Here is an 18104-nt window from a genome sequence, read left to right as displayed (position 1 = left end):
GGAGAGGGACCGATCCTCGTCGGCCTTGAGGCCTGGTGCCTCCGTCCATTCTGCAACAAAATCCGCCAACGTTGCTCCCTTGATGACTCTGGTCGTGCTGAATTCAAGCTGAAACGCTTGCAGTTCTATGTTCCACTCAGCGACCCTTCCAGCTGAGTTAGGGCTCCTGAGCACTCTCTCCAGGGGGTATGACGAGACGACCTTGATGGGGTGACCCTAAAAATAGTGTCTCAGCTTGCGCGAGGCCACCAGTAGCGCGAGGAGGAGTTTCTGAGGCATGGGGTACCGTGCCCTCGCATCCCGCAACACCGTGCTGACGAAGTACACTGGGTGCTCAACGAGGTTGGGTGCATCAGTGCTGGAGGCTCCCTTTGGAGACCATGGCGCCTCTTGAGGCGATGAGGCCTCCTGAGGCTGGCCATCTGGGAGAGGGGCCTCTTCCGCCTCTGGTGCACTCCCCTGCGGTGGCTGATCCTCCTCAGCCGCGGTGGCGGTTTCTGTGGGCCTTCCTTGTTCCTGTTTCGCCTTGTCCCGGGCTGCTGCTGCGGTTTTGATTCGACGCTCCTCTCTAACCGCCACCAGGGCTGCGCTGGCGGAGTAGGGAGTGGCGGCGAGGTAAAGCACCAGGGGCTCTTGAGGGCGCGGAGCCACCATGACCGGTGGGCTGGTCAGGTATCTCTTGAGATCCTGGAACGCCTTGTCGGCCTCTTCAGTCCACTCAAAGGGCCCCTTTTTCTTCATTAGCTGGAAGAAGGGCAGCGCTCGTTCCTCCAACTTGGAGATGAAGCGCCCTAGCGCGGTCACGCGCCCAGTGAGCTTCTGCATTTCTCTGAGGGTCTTTGGCGGGCTCAGGTCTTCCACCGCCTTGACCTTCTCCGGGTTAGCCTCGATGCCTCGGTGGGACACGAGGAAACCCAAGAGCTTACCCGAGGGGACTCCGAACACACACTTCTCTGGGTTGAGCCGTAGGTTCACTGCGTTGAGGCTCGCAAAGGTTTCCTCCAGGTCTTGTATCAGGGTCCTGGCCTCCCGAGACTTTACCACAATGTCATCGACGTAAGCTTCAACATTCTTCCCGAGCTGCGGGCCTAAGGTGATGTGCATCAGCCGCTGAAAGGTTGCCCCTGCATTATGCAGCCCGAATGGCATGCATGTGTAGCAGTACACCCCACACGGGGTTAGGAAGGCTCTCTTTTCGACGTCTACTACCGCCATCTTGATCTGGTGATACCCAGAGAAGGCATCCAAGAAGCATAGCAGGTCGCATTCCGCGGTGGAATCGACGATCTGGTCAATGCGGGGGAGCGGGAACGGATCTTGCGGGCATGCTTTGTTGAGGTTGGTGTAGTCGACACACATGCGCTCCTTCCCTCCCTTCTTTGGCACAACGACAGGGTTGGCCAACCAATCCGGGTATCAGACCTCGCGAATGACCCCAGCGGCTTCTAATTTGTGGGTCTCTTGGATGATGAAGGCCTACTTTTCTGTGGACTACTGCCTGGCCTTCTGCTTCACAGGGCGCACGTTGGGGCACACATTGAGGTGATGCTCGATTACACTCCTAGGGATCCCTGCTAACTGGTCAGGCTCCCAAGCGAATACCTTCTTGTTTGCGCGCAGGAACCTGACTAGGGCCTCCTCCTGATCGGGTTCAAGGTTGGCGCCTATGGTGAAAGTGGCGTTGGTGGACCGGTCCTCATCGACGGGTATCTGCTTGGTTTCTGCCTTGTCTTGGGTGAACAATTGTTTCTTCTTGGCGGGTGCAGCCCCCTTGGGCTCGGGGGTCTCCAAGTCAGAGGGCTGTGCCGACGCCGCCGTCTTGAAGGCAAGCTTGAGCACCCGCAACGGGTCTCCGGTGTCCCCATGCACGGTGAGGACACCGTTGTTCCCGGGCATCTTCATGAGGTTGTACGCCAGGTGCGTCGCGGCCATGAACTAGGCCAATGCTGGGTAGCCGAGGATGGCGTTGTAGGGGAGGCCGATGGGGGCGATGTCGAAGTCGACCAGCTCCGTGCGGAAGTTGTTGTAGGTGCCGAAGGTTACTGGGAGCCGGATCTGTCCCAAGGAGCTAGATGATCCGCCCCCAACGCCTGAGAAGGGCCGGCTAGGTTGCAGCCGTTCCAGGGGTATGCAGAGGAGGTTGAAGGCCTCGACCGAGAGCACGCTGAGGCCCGCACCGCCATCGATGAGAGTTCTGGTGACGGCCACCTGGCAGATGGTGGGGGTGCACAGCATGGGGAGCGCACCCGAGTAGGCCGAGTTGGAGGGGTGGTCCTCCGAGCTGAAGGTCAGGCCGGCCTTGGGCGCCGCCCGGTCCGGGAGAGCCCCCTGCCGCGTGGAAGCGGCGCTGACCCGGCGGATGAACGGCTTGACATGGTGACTTGTAGGCGGCGCCTGCGAGCCGCCCAGGAGGGCCGCGACGACCGGGGGTGTTGGTGTAGCGCGATGGGCGGGGAAGAGGCTGCGGGGCTCTTCCCAAGAGGCCACGGAGGCTGCCGGCAGGTGGAGCAGCCATGTGCGCGGAGCGCCGGCGAGGGCCATGGGGAGCCGGTTGGCCATGACCCTATCGTCACCTCCAGCTTCAAGGAGGGCCTCCTCGCTCGCCAGCAAGAAGGCCAGCGGATCTGTCGTGCCGCAGTAGCGCGGCGGCGTCGTTGGCTTGAACTTGTCCGGCCACCGTACCCGTTGCAGGGCTGGGGCTAGGGCTCGGAACCCCCTGGCCCCCGTGCTGGCGCCGGCGGCCTGAGCGGGCGATGCGCTACTCATCGCGAGGCAGGCCGTGGCGGTGGCGGAAGAGAAAACTCCGGTGCACCCCTACCTGGCGCGCCAAATGTCGGATTTCGGGTTCCGGCAGACCCTTGAGGTTCGAACACTGGGGTGCGCGTGGAGATTTTGCCTCCTACCTACCTGCACCCCTCCGCCTCGCTAAGATCTAAGCTATGGAAAGAACAACACAAGAGACACAAGGTTTATACTGGTTCGGGCCACCGTTGTGGTGTAATACCCTACTCCAGTGTGTGGTGTGGTGGATTGCCTCTTTGGCTGATGATGATGAACAGTACAAGGAAGAACAGCTTCGCAAGGGTCTGTTCTTGGCTGGGGGGACGAACTGCTAGGAGGAGTTCAGTCACCCTTCTCTCTCTCTCTCTGATTTCGATCTTCTCTTCTTCGTCCTTCCCCTCAACCTCCCTCTCGGATTTCGATCCCCTTCCTACTATGGTGGCTAGTCCTATTTATAGGGGCCCTGGTCCTCTTCCCAAATATCGAGCGGGAAGGGAGCCAACAATGGCGGGCTAATTTGAAGGGGGACAGCTAGTACCAGCTATCCTGACAAAAGTAGTATTCGCCTGCACAAAGCTCTGGTGGTGACGCCATCTTGGGCTCCACAATGACCTCCGTCTTGCAGTCCTCCTGGTCTTGGTCTTGTTGCACCGAAATGGCAACCTTTGCTTGATGCCTCGGTACTCCGCGGCTGCGCTTGCCCCCTTGCACCAAAGGGGAAAGGAGGACACTGCGCGGGCTGGCACCCGCCTGGCGCCCTTGGTCGTCATGGCTTGCGTCACGGGCACCTCATGAGGTACCCCGCCTTGATCTCTCCGCCTCCTCGCGAGCCAGCCTGGTGAGGCCGTGCCTGAGGAAGCTCCGCGTTGTCCGCACCGCGAGGCTTGGCCCCTCGTGAGGGTCTTGGGTCTATGTTGGTGAAGATGGGCCGTGCTGGGCCCCCCTTTGAGCCACGTCGCAGGCCGCAGGCAGGCAAGTCTGGGGACCCCTGTTCCCAGAACACCGACAGTAGCCCCCGGGCCCAAGGCACGCCCGGACTTGGCCGTGCAGGGAGGCAGAAGGGCAAGGGCGAAGCGCCGCGGGCCCTAACAGCCTGCGGCCTTGGGCGCCGCGTGGCGGTTGATTGGACGTGGGCGTCTCCACTTCCCCATGGCGCCTCGGCAACTGCACAGATTGGGCAAGTCCCTGCATGCAAAGTGGGTCATGATTACCTGCGATCGTGGAGGTCGGCGGTTGGCCTTCACCGGCCATAAGTATGGAACGACGCGCGCCCTTCCATTCCATCCCTCCTTGCTTCTCCTTCTTCCCGGTCCTTGCTCCATCTTACTGCGATGGCTCCGATCCACCGGTTCTCGACGGCAGAGAAGGAAAAGGCTCCCCGAGAGGAACCAGACCCGCTCCCACCGAAGAAACGGCTCGTCCTCCATGGCTCGGACGAGGGGGCCCATCAGGTGGTGCCGAGGCCTTGGTGCGAGCGGGCACCGCCGAGGTTCCCGCTTCCCTTGTACGCCCACATGGAGGGCCCTGAAGGAGCTGATGCTGATCGCCACTGGCGGCGCCGCCGTCGGCGCCGATGGGTCACGAAGGTTTGGGTCGTCCCCCCTGGGGTCCACACCGAGGTCTCCTCCCGAGAGTTCGTGCTCCACGTCGCCATGCCTCCTCAGTCTTGGATTCGCCTTCCTCCCTTCTTCGCCTCCATCATCCCGCAGGGAGAACTCCTGGAGCTTTGGCTGCAGCACGCCGGCTGCAGCGCCCTCGCGGCCGAGGCAGAGGTCGCGGTCATTGCCCTGGGCGAGGTATTCATGACTCGAGGCTGGAGCGAAATTGCCCGGGTTTGCAGGACAAGAGGCGCCTTCGTGATCCACTTGGAGTATGATGGTGCTTCGGTGATGTTCTTCAAGGTCTTTGATGCGAACGGGTGCCGGCTGGAGTGCTGCCCTGGGAGAGGTGGCCAGGACCCTGCTGCGGCGAGGACTGGGCCCGCCAACCGCTCCCTTGGCGGCTCCTCAGGTGGTGGAGGCGTCGAAGGTTCCAGCGACTCCGGCGAGCTCTTTGCGACTCCGGAGATGAGCGACGATAGCTACGAGCCCCCGAGCCGGCGCCGCTCCTGGAGCAGGGCGGGCTCATCAGGCCGCCGCCGACTCTGATCTGGATGGGGTTGGCGGCGGTGCTTGACAGCCCACTGTTGATGATGGCGTCTTTTGCAGGGGCGCGCGTAGTTAGTGTCCCTTTAGGATCTGTTCCCTGCGAGGAATCAAAGACGCGTCCCGTGGGGGCTTGTAAGGTGCCTATGATCTTGTTTTGTTAATATAACCCTTGTCATAGAATTGTGCGAGTTGCTCATTCCGTCTTAGCTCAGTCCTCCCTTTCAAACCTCACGAGGGCTTGGTGCTCTGCGCCGATAGGTCCCAGTCCCAAGGCGGCTTCAGCCGTCACTGGTATGCCAGGTCGCGATGCCGTGGTCAAGGCCAGGAGGTGAGCGACCCGGAGTACGGTAAGATCCCCTGAGTCGCGATGCTCAGGAGGTCCCCTTTGGCGCTCAAGCAGCCGTCGTTCGGTGAGAAAGGAGAGCGGCGTCGCTAAAGCGGGATTGCATTAGGTGCGGGGATGGTGCCACGGTAGCTGGCGCTTCCGGGTGGTGACTTATCTCGAGAATCAGGGGCCGCTCTCTGGTGTGTCGCCGGGTCCGTGCATTGGCAGGCGCGAGGTTGCTTGGCGAGGTCCTCGTGTGTCCCTCCCCTCTCGCCCTTGCTCCCCTTTCTGCTCTACGTCCTCGGGTTCCCGGTCCTTGAGCGAGTCTCAGCCGTCGCTGGTATGCCAGGTCACGATGCCATGGACAAGGCCAGAGGGTGAGGGCTGGAGAGCCAGTAGGAGCCCTGAGTCGCGATGCTCAGGCACCCCCCTTTAACGTGCAAGCAGTTCGCGCGGATGAGAGTGGAGGAGACACAGCAAGGGCCTCGCCTGACGCAGCTCCTTTAAGAGATCATGTAGACCCATCAGAGAAAGAATGAGGGGTTGCCATGACAATTGACAGTCAGCCATTGGTTGCTTCCGAGGGGTAATGAGGCACTGAAGGCTTGACGAGGTGGCGCCATGCGGGGCTGCCGCGGCCAGAGCTCAGCCATCCAGGTTTGTCGGCGTTGCAGGGACGGACCCATGCGCAAGCGTCGTGCCGTTTGGGAGCAGTTCCGTCAGTTGAGCGGGCAACTAGGTCAAGCACATTAGCCACGAAGGAGTGGATTCATTCAAATAGACGCTGGGAAGGCGGACATCACTGGGTCAGGCCCGAGCGACTTGGGGATCATGTAGCCTGAGGGGCTCCCCCAACAAGGTAAGCTAACAACATGAAATATAAGGGATACACGCCGCAGGGACGGACCCACGCGGCCTGGGAATAATGCAGCCCTGGGGGGCGCTCCCAGCTGGAAGTGAAACTTGAAAGATGTCACCTGATGACGTTGAGGACGAAGGGGTGTTGGTGTAGTAGACTCGGTGGGCTGCTGAAGCCGATCCTCACGAGCCCCCAGGCCCAGGGGCCTCGAGAGGCTCCGGAGGCACTGGCGGCTCCTCACGGACCATCTCCATCTCCGCCAGGCCTGCGGAACGCCTGGCCTCTTGTGCCTCCGTGATGCCCCTCATGAGGCGCTGGTACGTGGCAGCCGCGTTCGGCAAGCTGTAAGGCATGCGAACGTAGCTGTGGGGTGGACCTCCACAGCGCCCCACTCGCGAGGGCCAGAGGCGCTCCAGAGAGGCGACTCGGTTGAGCCCTGGTATGTCGATGCAGACGCGCATCCCACCATCCTCGCCTGGATGGGGAGCCACTGCTGGTAGGCGGCGGCCGCCTTTCATGACTCTTGACTCCTGTAGCTCTTGAATGGCCTTGCTGACGAATTTCTGAGGGTCTGGCTCTCCTTGACTTGCTCCTTCTTGAGGGAAATGTGCTTCGAAACACACCTCCATGTGGTGCCCAAGCGCCTCCCTCGTGACCCTAGCTAGGTCGGTGGCCCTCCAGGGGAGAGCCCCCGAGCCCTACCTGAGGAGGGCGTCGGGCGCGCTTTCCTATGTGATGGAAGGAGGTTCCCCCTGGGCAGGCACGGGCCCAGAGGGGCCTGCCTCCTGAGGGGCCGAGCCGGACAATGTCTTGTTCTTCTTGGGGGCGGTCTCGGGAAGCCTCCTGCTTCCGCGATCCGGGTCTTCCAGTGACGCGGCCTGAAAGGTACGTTCCAGGGAACACACCGCGTCCTTCTCTTCACAGGGCACCGTGATGACTCCGCCACTTCCTGGCATCTTGAGGACGTTGTAGCCGTGGTGAGTTACGGCCATGAACTTGGCCAGCGCTGGGTACCCACGGATGGCATTGTACGGCAGGCGAATGTGAGCAACGTCGAAGTCGATTAGCTCGGTGCGGTAGTTGTCGCATGCCCCGAAGGTGACAGGGAGGCGGACCTGCCCAATTGGGACCGTGGAGCCGTCGGTGATTCCGGAGAAAGGCTTGGCTGGCTGAAGCTGGCTGTAGGGCACTTGGAGATTGTTGAATGTCTCCACGGACAGGACGTTGAGCCCTGCCCCGCCATCGATGAGGGTCCTGGTGACCATCACGTTGCTGATGATTGGGGAACAAAGCATCGGGAGGACTCCGGCTGTAGCCGCACACTTGAGCTGATCTGCTGAGCTGAACGTGATGGCGCACGCCGACCACCTGAGAGGGCGCGTGGCTTCGAGCTTGGGGAGGACTGCATTCACTTCGCGGGCGAAGTGCTTGAAGATGCGTTGAGAGGCTGGGGCTTGAGCCCCGCCCAAGATGCAGGCGATCGCGCGCGGCTCCTGAAAGCCCCCAGCCCCCTCGTCCTGGTGGTGGTCCTCGTTTCGCCTTGGCTGCGGCGGCAGCGGAGGGAGGCCTGCGTTGCCTTGCGGGCGATCCTCGCGAGGCTGATCCCTCCATTCTCCCTTGCGAGGCGGGTCTTGCCAGCGATCCTCGCAAGGTTGATTGCGCCACCCTTGGCGCGGGCCACGGTCTTCCCGGCGTCCTGCGTTCCTTCCTCCTCCTCGACCGTAGCCCCGGTCACCGCGGTCGGGGTGACGGCCGATCCTTCCTTCTCACACGGCTCGGAGCTCTTGACATTCGTTGGTGCTGTGGGTGTGGAGGTCGTGGTACACACAGTATGGACTGCCCTTGGAAGGTTCGGGCTGATCTCTGCCCCGCTTGGTGTCTGGTTCTGCCGCGAGCACGGCAGCCCCCTTGCGCTTCACATCCTTGGCCTTGGGCTTCTTCTCTTCTGGGTCTGCGGCAGGCAGCTCGAGGAGGGAGAGATGCCCTTCCTCAGCCCTGGCACACTTGGTGGCCTCCTCCTTCATCTTGACATCGCGCACGGCGTCGGAGAAGGCTGAGATGATGGCCTCCTCAGTCACCCTGGGAATCTTGAGGCGTGCGTTGTTGAAGCGCTGGATGTACTTCTGCAGGGTCTCCCCGGGTTGTTGCTTGATGCGGCGCATGTCGCTCACGGCGGGTGGCCGGTCGCGAGTACCTTGGAAGTTGGCGATGAAGCGGGTGTGCATCTCGTCCCAGGAGGAGATCGTGCCTGGAGCCAGGTTCAGGAGCCAAGTGCGGGCCCCGTCCTTGAGCGCCATGGGAAACCAGTTCGCCATGACCTTCTCGTCTCCGCTGGCAGCTTCGATGCCCAGCTCATAGAGCTGGAGGAAGTCCGCAGGGTCAGCCGTGCCGTCGTAACAAGGAGGCAGGTCTGGCTTGAACTTGTCGGGCCACGCGACGCTGCGTAGCTCGGTGGTGAAGGCACGGCAGCTTGCTGTGGCCACGGGAGGCCTTGGGTGACTGAGAGTTTGGTCTTGCGTGTCCCCACGCGCTGCAGCTGGGAGCAGCGCAGGGTCTTGACGTGCAGGATCAGGAGCATGGTCGCGACATGCTGGAGCAGGGAGCACTCAGGCAGCTTCTTGTGGGCGAGGGACTTCCTGGCAGCTCTGCTCTTTCCGCGCTGGCACCTAACAGAGTGGGTTCCGCCCAGGGACTATGCGCCTTGGAGCCATGGCGCCTTCCTGAGGAGGAGGTGGCTGGGGCACCGCCGGAGCTTCGTTGCCCGCGCAGGGTGGGGTGCGGTGCAGCGGAACGGACGGTGCAGGAGAGCCCCCTGTGGCGCGGACGAGCTCAGCGACGCGGTCGAGCCATTCTTCGTAGACGTCGTCGACGGGACGGTAGCGCAGGAGCTCGTTTGCCGCAATGAGCGCAGCTCGAGCCTCCGTGGGTGCGCGGACCGTGCGGGACGAAGAACCAGCCGGGGTGAGCGAGGGAGTTGCAGTGCGGCCGCCTTGCCGCACGGACGGATGCTGAGACGATGCTTGCTGCTCGTCCCCCGCCGGGCCGGTGGCGGCGTTGACGGCAGGTGACGGGGAACGGTGAGGACTCCCGCCGATAGGAGCCGTCTAGGCGATGCGGGAAGCGAGAGCGGCCCGGGGCTCGGCGTGGGCCCGACGAGCGTCAGACATGGGCGCAATGGTCGGAGGAGAACGGGGTGGTGGAAGACGAATTCCGGCGCACCCGTACCTGGCGCGCCAAATTTCGGATTTCGGGTTCCGGCAGACCCTTGAGGTTCGAACACTGGGGTGCGCATGGAGATTTCGCCTCCTACCTACCTGCATCCCTCCGCCTCGCTAAGATCTAAGCTATGGAAAGAACAACACAAGAGACACAGGGTTTATACTGGTTCGGGCCACCGTTGTGGTGTAATACCCTACTCCAGTGTGTGGTGTGGTGGATTGCCTCTTAGGCTGATGATGATGAACAATACAAGGAAGAACAGCCTCGCGAGGGTCTGTTCTTGGCTGGGGGGGGACGAACTGCTAGGAGGAGTTCAGTCACCCTTCTCTCTCTCTCTCTCTCTCTGATTTTGATCTTCTCTTCTTCGTCCTTCGCGGATTTCGATCTCCCTCAACCTCTCTCTCGGATTTCAATCCCCCCTCCTACTATGGTGGCTAGTCCTATTTATAGAGGCCCTGGTCCTCTTCCCACATATCGAGCGGGAAGGGAGCCAACAATGGCGGGCTAATTTGAAGGGGGAGTTTCAGGACTTTTGGAGTTGTGCAGAATAGGTCTCTAATATTTGCTCCTTTTCAGCCCAGAATTCCAGCTGCCGGCATTCTCCCTCCTTATGTAAACCTTGTAAAATAAGAGAGAATAACCATAAGTATTGTGACATAATGTGAAATAACAGCCTATAATGCAATAAATATCGATATAAAAGCATGATGCAAAATGGACGTATCAACTCCCCCAAGCTTAGACCTTGCTTGTCCTCAAGTGAAAGCCGATAACAATAAATATGTCCCCATGTTTAGAGGTAGAGGCATCGATAAAAATAAAATACGGACATGAAGGCATCATGATTATTCTCATAACAGCAACATATATAGATATTGTCATATGATTACTTATGTTCAAGTGATGATCTATTCACAATGCAAAAGTATGAATCAGAAACCTTATTGAGAACCAACAAACTGTAACCTCAGTCATTGAAGCAATTGCAATTTATCATAACATCAGAAAGAGTCTATGTCAGAGCTAAAAAGCAAGTCCACATACTCAACTATCATCTAGTCCTTCATAGTTGCTAACACTCACACAATACTTGTGGTTACGGAGTTTTAATCAAACATAGAGAAAGATAGGGGCTTATAGTTTCGTCCCACAACCTTTTACCTCGAGGGTAATGTCAACAATAATAACTCATGCCCCCTACATCCAATTAGATATATATATCAGGTTCTTTCCAACATGCTAGGCTTGCCAAAGGAAAAAATGGAAAAGGAAAGATGAAGATCACCATGACACTTGCATAAGGTAGAAGATAATAATAAAAGATAGGCCCTTCGCAGAGGGAAGCAGAGGTTGCCATGCGCTTTTATGGTTGGATGCACAAAATCTCAATTCGAAAGAACGTCACTTTATATTGCCCCTTGTGATATGAACCTTTATTATGCAGTCCGTCGCTTTTGTTGTTTCCACATCCCAAGATCGTATAAAGCTTATTTCTTCCACACTAATCATACATATTTAGAGCAATTCTTATTGCTTTGCACCGATGACAACTTACTTGAAGGATCTTACTGAATCCATGGGTAGATATGGTGGACTCTCATAGCAAAACTGGTTTAAGGGTATTTGGAAGCACAAGTAGTATCTCTACTTGGTGCTGAGAATTTGGCTAGCAAGAGGGGGAAAGGCAAGCTCAACATGTTGGATGATCCATGACAACATACTTTATCTCAGATATAAGAAAACATAACCCATTACGCTGTCTTCCTTGTCCAACATCAACTCTTTAGCATGTAATATTTTGATGAGTGCTCCCAATCATAAAAGATGTCAATAATAGTATATTTATATGTGAAACCTCTCTTTCCTTATAACTTCCTATTAATTGCAACGATGACCGAAGCTATGTCTGCCAACTCCCAACAACTTTTAATCGTCACACTCTTTCTATGTGAAGTCATTACTATCAATAAGATCAATATAAACTTTTGTTTCTTCTTATTCTTTTTCTATTTTCTTTTATTCACCCAAGATCATAGCAAGAAAATCAAGCCCTTGACTCAACACTAATCTTTATTATATAGCTCACAGACTCGATTACATAGAAAGATCATAAGGCAAAACTCAAAACTAGATCATGCCATAAACTTTATTCTACTAGATCAAAATACTACTAACAGGATCGAACTAAGGAAAACGGTAAAGATAGGAGTTGTGATTGTGATACGAGACCGGGGCACCTCCCCCAAGATTGGCAGTTGCCAAGGGGAGTGCCCATACCCATGTGATTATATCTCCTTGGTTGGTGAAGAAGGTGGAGGTGTTGTTGATGATGCGGGCTTGTCATCCATCTTCCAAGGCATAGGTTCACCATCATAGAAGGATGATCGAGTCTCCGGAATCCTCGAATCTGCAGCCAAACTCATTCTTTTGAATCTATATTCATACTCACAGTTTTGGTTTTGCAGGTCAGAGATTTGGGCTTGGAGGTGCTCGATCTTCTCATGTAGCTTGAAGATGGCCTCCTCGGTGTTCTTGGCATCCGGCTTGTAGTTGTTAGTGAACTCCGCGAGCATCGTGCGGCTAGCGTTGATTCCACGCTCCACCATCCCCTGGCACTTGAAAACTTGTTGCTCCATTGCTTCGAGCCTCGTCTCCATGCTTCCGGTTCCCTTTGGTCCCTCAGCATCGCGGATGTGCAGCAACCCATCACGCATCTCAATGGTTTGAGGGTGTCGCAGCACCTCCGCGAGGTAAGGGTTGATGACCTTCTCGAAGAACTTGTCCTTGGAAGCACTTGGGGACGTCATGATAATCTAGATCTGTCAGAAAAACAGCTCGAAACAAGAACAGAGAATATTTGCGTGACACGGGAGTCAAAACCTTCGGGAGAATATATAGTGAATTTTTACCGACCAAAATACGTATCGTGTAAGAAAATGGAGTCCGGAAGGCACACGAGGTGCTCACGAGGTAGGGGGCGCGCCCAGGGGGCTAGGGCGCACCCTCCACCCTCGTGGGGCCCTCATGTACTTCCCAGACTGCTACTTAATTTTCTATTTTTCTAAATATTCAAAAACAGAGAAATATTGCCTTAAAAATTGTTTTGGAGTTGGTTTACTTACCATACCACATACCTATTTCTTTTTGGAGTCTGAAACGTTCTGGAAAGTGTCCCTTATGTATTCCTCCGGGGTTACGGTTTCAATAATATTGGTTTCAACATTTATGGGATTACCTGAGATATAATGTTTGATTCTTTGACCGTTTACCACCTTCGGATTTGTGCCTTCGGAGTTGTTGATTTTTATGGCACCGGAACGATAGACCTCCTCGATAACATAGGGGCCTTCCCATTTAGAGAGAAGTTTCCCTGCAAAAAATCTTAAATGAGAGTTGTATAGCAATACATAATCACCTACATTAAACTCACGCTTTTGTATCCTTTTGTCATGCCATCTTTTAACCTTTTCTTTAAACAACTTGGCATTTTCATAAGCTTGGGTTCTCCATTAATCTAGAGAGCTAATATCAAATACCTCTTTTAACCAGCAAGTTTGAAATCATAATTGAGCTCTTTAATAGCCCAATATGCCTTATGTTCTAGTTCGAGAGGTAAGTGACATGCTTTTCCATATACCATTTTATACGGAGACATATCCATAGGATTTTTATATGCAGTTCTATAGGCCCATAATGCATCATCAAGTTTCTTGGACCAATTCTTTCTAGACCTATTGACAGTCTTTTGCAAAATTAATTTGAGTTCTCTATTACTCAATTCTACTTGACCACTAGACTGTGGGTGATACGGAGATGCAATTCTATGATTGACGTCATATTTAGCAAGCATTTTACGGAAAGCACCATGAATAAAATGTGAACCACCATCAGTCATTAAATATCTAGGGACTCCAAACCTCGGAAAAATAACTTCTTTAAGCATTTTAATAGAAGTGTTATGATCAGCACTACTAGTTGGAATAGCGTCTACCCACTTAGTAACGTAATCAACAACAACTAAAATATGTGTATATCCATTAGAGGCGGGAAAAGGTCCCATATAATCAAAGCCCCGAACATCAAACGGTTCAATAACAAGTGAATAATTCATAGGCATTTCTTGACGTCTACTAATATTACCAATTCTTTGACATTCATCACAAGATAGGACAAACTTACGGGCATCCTTGAAGAGAGTAGGCCAATAAAAACCGGATTGCAATACCTTATGTGCAGTTCTATCTCCCGCGTGGTGTCCTCCATAAGTTCCGGAGTGGCACTTGCGTAGGATCTGTTCCTGTTCATGCTCAGGTACACAACGTCTAATAACACCATCTACTCCTTCTTTATAAAGATGTGGGTCATCCCAAAAGTAATGTCTCAAATCATAGAAGAACTTTTTCTTTTGTTGGTATGTGAAGCTAGGTGGTATGAATTTAGCAAAAATGTAATTAGCATAATCAGCATACCAAGGAGTACTACGAGAAGTATTTATGACATTTAATTGTTCATCAGGAAAGCTATCATCAATAGGTAGTGGGTCATCAAGAACATTCTCTAACCTAGATAAGTTGTCTGCAACGGGGTTCTCAGCTCCTTTTCTATCAACAATATGCAAATCAAATTCTTGTAGCAAGAGAACCCATCTAATAAGTCTAGGTTTAGCACCTTTCTTCTCCATAAGATATTTAATAGCAGCATCATTAGTGTGGATAGTTACTTTAGAATCAACAATCTAAGGTCTGAACTTATCACAAGCAAATACAACTGCTAAAAGTTCTTTTTCAGTAGTAGCATAATTTCTTTGAGCATTGTCTAGGGTCTTACTAGCATAATGGATAACATTTAATTTCTTATCAACTCTTTTCCCTAGAACAGCACCTATAGCATAATCGCTAGCATCACACATAATTTCAAAGGGTAAATTCCAATCATGTGGCTGAATAATAGGTGCAGAGACTAATGCTTTCTTAAGTATTTCAAATGCTTCTATACAATCATCATCAAAGACAAATGGTATATCTTTTTGTAATAAATTAGTCAGAGGCCGATAAATTTTTGAGAAGTCCTTAATGAACCTCCTATAAAATCCGGCGTGACCAAGGAAACTTCTTATACCTTTGATGTCCTTGGGACATGGCATCTTTTCAATAGCATCAACCTTGGCTTTACCAACTTCAATACCTCTTTCAGAAACTTTATGCCCCAAGACAATACCTTCATTAACCATAAAGTGGCACTTTTCCATATTCAAGACATTATTAGTTTCTTCACATCTCTGCAAAACTCGATCAAGATTGCTCAAGCAATCATCAAAAGAAGATCCATAGACGGAAAAGTCTTCCATGAAAACCTCACAAAACTTTTCACAAAAGTCAGAGAATATAGCCATCATGCATCTTTGAAAGGTAGCAGGTGGATTACATAAACCAAAAGGCATACGTCTATAAGCAAAAGTACCAAAAGGGCATGTAAAAGTAGTCTTAGATTGATCTTTAGCCGACACAGGTATTTGAGAGAAACCAGAATAACCATCTAGAAAGCAGTAATATGTATGTTTGCATAATATTTCTAGCATTTGATAGATAAAAGGTAATGGGTAATGATCTCTCTTAGTGGCCTTATTTAATTTGCGAAAATCAATTACCATCCTATAACCTGTAATAATTCTTTGTGGAATCAATTCATCTTTATCATTAGGAACAACAGCAATACCTCCCTTCTTAGGGACACAATGAACAGGACTTACCCACTGACTATCAGCAACGGGGTAAATTATACCTGCCTCCAGAAGCTTTAGTATTTCTTTTCTTACCACTTCTTTCATTTTAGGATTCAGACGTCGTTGAGGATCACAAACTGGTTTGGCATCTGCTTCCAAATTTATTTTATGTTGACATAGAGTGGGACTAACGCCCTTAAGATCATCAAGAGTGTATCCAATAGCAGCATGGTGCTTCTTCAGAGTTTTCAATAATCTTTCTTCTTCATGCTCTGAAAGGTTAGCACTAATAATAACATGATATATCTTCTTTTTATCAAGATAAGCATATTTAAGATTATCAGGCAACAGTTTAAGCTCATACACGGGATCACCCTTAGGTGGAGGGGGATCCCCTAGGATTTCAACAGGCAAATTATGTTTCAGAATAGGTTCCTGTTTAAAGAATACTTCATCTATTTCCCTTCTTTCATTCATAAACATATCATTCTCATGGTCTAGCAAATATTGTTCTAAAGGATCACTAGGAGGTACAGCAATAGAAGCAAGACCAATTGAAAGGGCATTTCCTTTATGTTTTGGATGATGATGACAACCCTTTGTTGGTCTAATCGTGTGCTATATGTTTCAGGTTCTCGATGCTTAGGCTTACATCGGATTGCTATTGCCTCTCGTAGGAAAAGATCAAAGACGTGTCCTCTACGTTTTTATTTTCTTTGGTCGTAGAGTACCCGTACTATCAAGAGGGAATCCTCTTTAGGAAGCTCTGGGGGAATCTTTTCACGTACACTTTCCTCACCCCTCATTTGTCTTCCTCAGTTGTGAGAGAGAGTGCTCCCCTTATCTTTCCTTCTGTTTTCTGCTCTTCCAAGCGGTTGTACCGCCCCCTGGAGCGGTTGTACCGCTGGACCTTGTCGCTCTCCAGCTTTTACCGAGCGGTTGTCCGCTGCCTCCGGGCGGTGGTTCCGGCCATGCACCGCTCAAGGTTCTGTTTTGATGCGGTTCTCGGGCGGTGGTGGCCCAGTTGATCCGGTTGATCCTCGTTGACCGGTACCACCGGTGGTCTGAGCGGTTCTTCCGCTCAGAACTTCGCCGTCCAAGAGATCAAGGCCATGCGGTTGTTCTGGTCCTACACCGCTCAAGTACCGGTCTCGTCTCTGTGCTGAGGCGGTAGTTGTGCGGTGGCTGGGCGGTTGGTCCGGTCATTTTTCTTAACCGGTACTACCGCCCAGTGGCCCGGTTGTACCGCCTGGTAGGGTTCTGCAGCTACACCGTGAGTCCCGGTTGTACCGGGACAAGGACCGGTTGTACCGATGCGGGGCTAAAAACACAGCAACGGCTGGATTTTTAGGGTTACTATATAAGAGTGTTTCTCCCACCTACCACTATTACCTTTGACCTCTCTCACTCCACCATTAATGCACTTCAAGCTCGCTTGCCCGATCTCTCTCTCTCTAGCCACTCAAACTTGTTGATTTGCTAGGGATTGAAGGAGGAGACCTAGATCTACACTTCCACCAAAGGATATTTGCTTCCCCCATACTTTCTTGTGTGGATTTTGTTACTCTTGGGTGTTTGAACACCCTAGACGGTTGAGGTCACCTCGGAGCCATATTCCATTGTGGTGAAGCTTCGTGGTTTCGTTGGGAGCCTCCAATTAAGTTGTGGAGAGAGCCCCAACCTTGTTTGTAAAGGTTCGGTCGCCGCCTTCAAGGGCACCAATAGTGGAATCACGGCATCTCGCATTGTGTGAGGGCGTGAGGAGAATACGGTGGCCCTAGTGGCTTCTTGGGGAGCATTGTGCCTCCACACCGCTCCAACGGAGACGTACTTCCTCTCAAAGTGAAGGAACTTGGGCAACACATCCTTGTCTCCACCGTCTCCACTCTTGGTTATCTCGTGCCTTTACTTGTGCAAGCTTATTTGTATAATATCTCTTGCTTGCTTGTGTTCCTATCCTTGTTGCATCATATAGGTTCCTCACCTAGTTGCATATCTAGACAACCTACTTTGATGCACAGTTTAAATTGTTAAAGAAAAGCTAAAAATTGTTAGTTGCCTATTCACCCCCTCTAGTCAACCATATCGATCCTTTCAATTGGTATCAGAGCCTCGTCTCTTTATTAAGGACTTTACCGTCCGAAGAGTATGGTTGATACCGTAGACGGTGTGGAGGAACACTCCAGTGTGAATCCGACCTCGTCTACGGGCGATGGGGGAACCTCGGTCTCTCGTGAGGAGTTCAATGTGGCCTTGGAGACATTGAAAACCTCCATGACAACCGAGGTTGAAAGCATGTTTACTAAATTCCTTGAGGGGCTTAAACTATCCACCGCACCATTGAAAGTGGGTGATCCCACCGACAAGGTGACGGATGCTATCTCCGATAAGGGGGAAGCTAGTAGTGAAAAGGCTCCTTCTTCTAGTGGTAAAAATGGCACCGGCATCTTTGCTCACGTGGAACCACCGATTGTTTATGGTGGACCGGTTCCTTCCACTCATTTGAATCATGCCGGTCCTCCCCCTAAGATTGTGAAAAATGAGGACTTTGATTCTTGGGTTTACCGCTTTAAACGTCATTTAAATCATGTGAACACTAACCTTTGGAGAATCATTGAAGAAGGTTTCTATCCGCATGATCCAAGCAACTTCACTCCTCGAGAAGTCGCGGATAATCAATTCAATGAGAATGCTCTCTTCATCATTCAAGATGCAATTCCACCCAAAGACCTACCTCATCTTCGTCCCTTCGCCTTGGCCAAAGATGCATGGCATTGTGTTGTCTCTCTCTATCGGGGAAGCGCAAGCATTCAACGCTCCAACTATGAAGTGGTGCAAGATGAGGCCGATGAGTTTGCAATGAAAGAAGATGAAGAACCTCGTGAGCTTCAGTGGAGAGTAACCAAACTCGCGGTCTCACTACGAGATCACGGGAGCAAGGACACAGATGACAATTGGATCAAGCGCAAATTCCTCAAGGCAATGATGCCCTACCACAAGGCCATGTCCTCCGTCATTCGTCAAAGACCGGACTTCCACACTTTGACCTCA

Source organism: Triticum aestivum, chromosome 1A (genome assembly GCF_018294505.1).
Source record: "Triticum aestivum cultivar Chinese Spring chromosome 1A, IWGSC CS RefSeq v2.1, whole genome shotgun sequence".
Lineage (NCBI taxonomy): Eukaryota > Viridiplantae > Streptophyta > Magnoliopsida > Poales > Poaceae > Triticum > Triticum aestivum.
This window is presented reverse-complemented; position numbering follows the sequence as displayed.